This window comes from Carlito syrichta, unplaced genomic scaffold (genome assembly GCF_000164805.1).
Source record: "Carlito syrichta isolate Samal-C Ts95f unplaced genomic scaffold, Tarsius_syrichta-2.0.1 Scaffold316424, whole genome shotgun sequence".
NCBI lineage: Eukaryota > Metazoa > Chordata > Mammalia > Primates > Tarsiidae > Carlito > Carlito syrichta.
Window position 1 is genome coordinate 73,452 of NW_007260520.1, and position 4,870 is coordinate 78,321.

Sequence of the window (4,870 nt, forward strand, 5' to 3'; positions counted from 1 at the left end):
ATGTGGGCGGACATTAATGGGTCTCTGTGTCACAGGTTCTCCAAGACATCCACAGGTGATCGACAAGGAAGTCACGGCAGTCACGTGCAACATCTCCAAGAAAAGGATTTAAGCCAGGACTCTGGGGGGCGACGAGGTCACACTCACCTAGAGTGTATGCCCACTCCCTGTCTGTGGGGGGTGAACTTTTCTTAAATAAATCTTTTCTTCTCTCACCTCTGTGTTGCAATTCTTTGCATCTACTCGGATCTCTGGGTTGCCGGCGCGCACCTCTGGCTTGCCAGCCCCGGCAGTGCTGCGCACCTCCCTGCCCTGCGCCTCCACCCTCACCTGGTCCGTCCGTACCCTAACAGACCTCTACCTTGTGAGTAGTTGGAACTGTAGGCATGTGCCACCACGCCTGGCTAATTTTTTTATTTATTGTAGAGACAAGGCCAGGCTTGGTGGCTCAGCCTATAAACCCAGCACTTTGGGAGGCTGAGGCCAGTGGGTTGCCTGAGCCCACAGGTTCAAGACCAGCCCGGGCAATTTGGTGAGACCTTACCTCTACAATAAATAAAAAATTATAGCCGGGCGTGGTAGCGCGCGCCTGTAGTTCCAGCTACTCGGAAGGCTGAGGCGGAAGGATCGTCGGAGCCCAGCAGGTCGAGGCTGCGGTGGCCGGGAGCGGCCACTGCACTCCAGTCTGGGCGACAGAGTGAGACTCCAACTCAAAAATAAATAAATAAAAATAAAAAATAAAAAAATTAGTCAGGCATGGCAGCATGCCTGTAGTTCCAGCTATTTGGAAGGATCTCCAGAGCTCAGCAGGTCGACACTGGGTTGGCCATGAGCATGCCAGTGCACTCCAGCCTGGGTGACAGAGTGAGAGTCCCACTAAAAAAAAAAAAAAAAATTTACTCTTATTGTAGAGACGCATTCTGGCCAAGTTGCCCAGGATGGTCTTGAGCCCCGGGATTCACGCAATCCTCTTGCCTCCACCTCCCAAAATGTTGGGATTACACGCACAAGCCTCAGTGCCCAGCTAAGAGCAGTCATTTTAAACTTTGTCATGCTGTGGTTCTATTTTAACTTGTGGAAACTGAACCAGTCTCCCGGAGGTAGTTGCTGATGATTGTCTTGCAATCCCCCAGCATGCTTTGTACTAACATAATACTTTTATCCAAAGTATTTGTCTTCCTGCCACAAAGGGCCATCCTGACCTAATCTGTGATTAGCCCTTCATGGCCTTATGTGACACAAACCGCCACCCCATCACCAGGGCAACAGTTCCTATACTTACCTGCCCTTCTCGTCTGTGTGACTGTACCCCTCATTCACCTGCCACCAATCACCGTGATGTCAGCTCCTGTGAATGCTTGCCTGCCCCGCCTACCCCCTAAAAAATGTTTTTTTCTTTTTTGAGTTGGAGTCTCACTCTGTCACCCAGACTAGAGTGCAGTGGCTGCTCCCAGCGGCCTGCTGGGCTCCGGCGAACCTTCCGCCTCAGCCTTCCAAGTAGCCGGAATAACAGGCATGCGCTACCACACCCAGCTAATTTTTTTATTTATTGTAGAGATGAGGTCTTGCCAAGTTGCCCAGGCGGGTCTCGAACCCGCGGGCTCAGGCAATCCACTCGCTTCAGCCTCCCACAGCATGGGCTTACAGGTTGAGCCACTGAGCCCGACTTCTCTAATCTTTCCTTCTTTTTTTTTTTTTTTGAGTCAGAATCTCACTCTGTCACAGGCTGGAGTGCAGTGGTATGCTCATGGCCACCTTAGCCTCGACCTGCTAGGTTTAGGCGATCCTTCCGCCTCAGCCTTCCAGGTGGCTGGAACCACAGGTACCCACCACCATGCCTGACTAATTTTTCTTGATTCATTGTAGAGATGAGGTCTTGCTCGCCAAGTTGCCCAGGCTGGTCTTGAACTCATGGGCTCAGGCAATCCTCTCACCTCGGCCTCCCAAAGTGCTGGGATTATAGGTATGCGCCCCCGCACCCAGCCCATTTTTTGCATCTTAGCACCGGCCCACTCACCTATCACTAACATACCTCCTTAACTCAGTGGTCAAACAGCATTGCCACTGGGCCCCTGATGGGATGACTGAGAAGAACACAGAGTATTCTTCCCCCAGCTGCAGGCCTGAAGTTAATCATGAAGAAACAGCAGACACATCCAGAAAGTGGGGCTGTCCATAGGACAACTGGCCAGGGCTCTTCAAAAAGCCAATGTCAGGAAAGATTAAACAAAACAGGTGAAGGCAGTTGGGTGTAGTAGCTCAAGCCTGTGATCCCAGCACTTGGGAGGCTAAGGTGGGAGGACTGCTTGAGTCCCAGAGTTCAAGACCAGCCTAGACGATATAACCAAGACCTCATCTCCAAAAAAATAAAAATAAAAAATTAGCCAAGCATGGCAGCATGCACCTGTAGTCCCAGCAACTCAGGAGGCTGACGCAGAAGGATTGCCTGAGCCCAGGAGCTGGAGGCTATGGTGATTCGTGATCATGCCACTGCATTCCAGTCTCTGCGACAGAGTGAGACCACAACTCAAAAAACAAGCAAAACAGGGAGCTATTCTGAATTATATGGGACTAAAGAGACACAGCAACCAAATGCGTGATCCTGGATTGATTTTTTTTTTCAAACGGGGAGGGGCTTGCTCTATTGGCCAGGCTGGTCTCAAACTCCTGGGGGCAAGCCATCCTTTGGCCTGGGATGATAGGTTCTTGCCATTGCACTCAGCTTGGATTCTATTTTAGATTGGAAAAAAAAAACCCTACAGCTATTTTGGGGAAACAATTGGAGAAATTAAACCTTGGACCATATGTCAGGTAATATCGTACCAGATCCTCAAAGATCCCAAAAAAGGCACTATGTCTTAGAGGCCAAAGAAGACCTAGAGACATGGGCTACATTCAGGAGCTTGTTTTCAGGGAAGGTTCAGGTGAAGCTGTTGGACAGGAAAAACAACTCCCAATTGTGAAAGGCACGCAGGTTACCCAGCATTTTACACACGGCAGAGTGCAGGGTTGAGTGTGAAGCAGGTGGAGTTGCCTGTGTGGAGGCATGGGGTGAAAATATGCTTCTTTCATGCATCATATGGACACAGATGACTGTGGTTTCTCCCTCGGGTGGGATTCTTAGTTTTTTGCTTTTTTTTTGAGTTGGAGTCTCACTCTGTCACCCAGACTGGAGTGCAGTGACCGCTCCCGGCCACCGCAGCCTCGACCTGCTGGGCTCCGGCGATCTTTCCGCCTCAGCTTTCCGAGTAGCCAGAACTACAGGCGCGCGCTACCACGCCTGGCTGATTTTTGATTTATTGTAGAGATGAGGTCTCACCAAGTTGCCCAGGTGGGTCTTGAACCCGTGGGCTCAGGCAATCTACTCACCTCAGCCTCCCAAAGGCGCAGGATTACAGGCTGAGCCACCGAGCCCGGCTGGCATTTTTAGTATCATAATACAACTAAAAGTCACCAAAGGTGATGGGCATTGATCCAGGTGACCCGATCTGGTCTCTGCCAGCCCATGGGGGCTGACTGCCTCAAGGAGGGGAGTGCACGACACTCTCGAGGCATGTGCAGGCGGTGGTCAGCAGGCATGGGAACACTTTGGATTGTAACAGCGAGCTGTGGCTTCGGTGTGGCCTGCATGCCCAGGCATGGAGCTGAGGAGAAGGGGACATCCCCGGTTGGCCACCCCCAGGATGCCTCCCCAGGCTCCATCCCCCTACTTGGGGCCATATGCCCATGTTGTCATTGAGTATGTGTCCCCCTGCAGGTAACATGATTGAAACAATGTTAAAAATACATACAAACTACCTAAAGCCATAAAACTCATAGAAGAAAACAGGGCAGAGCTTCCTGCTATTGGACATGGGGATAAGTCCTGGAACACAAAAGCAGCACAGGTAACAAATGCAAAACAGATACATTATGCGACATAAATATAACATCAAGGTCAAAGGAAGCAACACAGTGAAAAGACACCTGTGCATAGGAGGAAATACTTGAGATATATACAGAAGATGCGCCCAAATTGTATACACATTTATTTGTTTGTTTATTTATTTATTTTGAGTTGGAGTCTCATTCTGTTGCCCAGGCTGGAGTGCACTGGCATGCTCCCGGCCACCACAGCCTCAACCTGCTGGGCTCAGGCGATCTTTCCGCCTCAGCCTTCTAAGTAGCTAGAACCACAGGTACCCACCACCACGCCCAATGAAATTTTTAAACTTTATTGTAAAATTTACTATAATTCAAAAAATTAGCTGGGTGTGGTGGCACATGCCTGTATTTCCAGCTACTCAGAAGGCTAAGGTGGAAGGATCGCTTGGGCCCAGCAGGTCGAGGCCGTGGTGGCTGTGAGCATGTCATGCCACTGCACTCCAGCCTGGGCGACAGAATGAGAATCTGACTCAAAAAAAAAAATTGCAATTTTTCCTTAAGATGTATATAATAAGTCATGTTTTTTTTGTTTTGTTTTGTTTTTTTGAGTCGGAGTCTCACTCTTGTTGCCCAGGCTGGAGTGCAGTGGCACACTCACGACCACCAGAGCCTCAATCTGCTGGTTTCAGGTGATCCTTCCACCTCAGCCTTCCAAGTAGCTGGAACTACAGGTATGCACCACCATAACCAGATAATCTTTTGATTTATTATAGAGACGAGGTCTCACCATGTTGCACAGGCTGGTCTCGAACCTGCGGACTCAGGCAATCCTCTCGCCTCAGCCTCCCAACATGCTAGGATTATAGGCATGAGCCACTGTGCCAGATTATTTTTTGGTTTTTTTAATTTTTTAATTTTAATTTTTATTTTTGAGTTGGAGTCTCATTCTGTCACCCAGACTGGAGTGCAGTGACCACTTCCGGCCACCGCAGCCTCGACCTGCTGG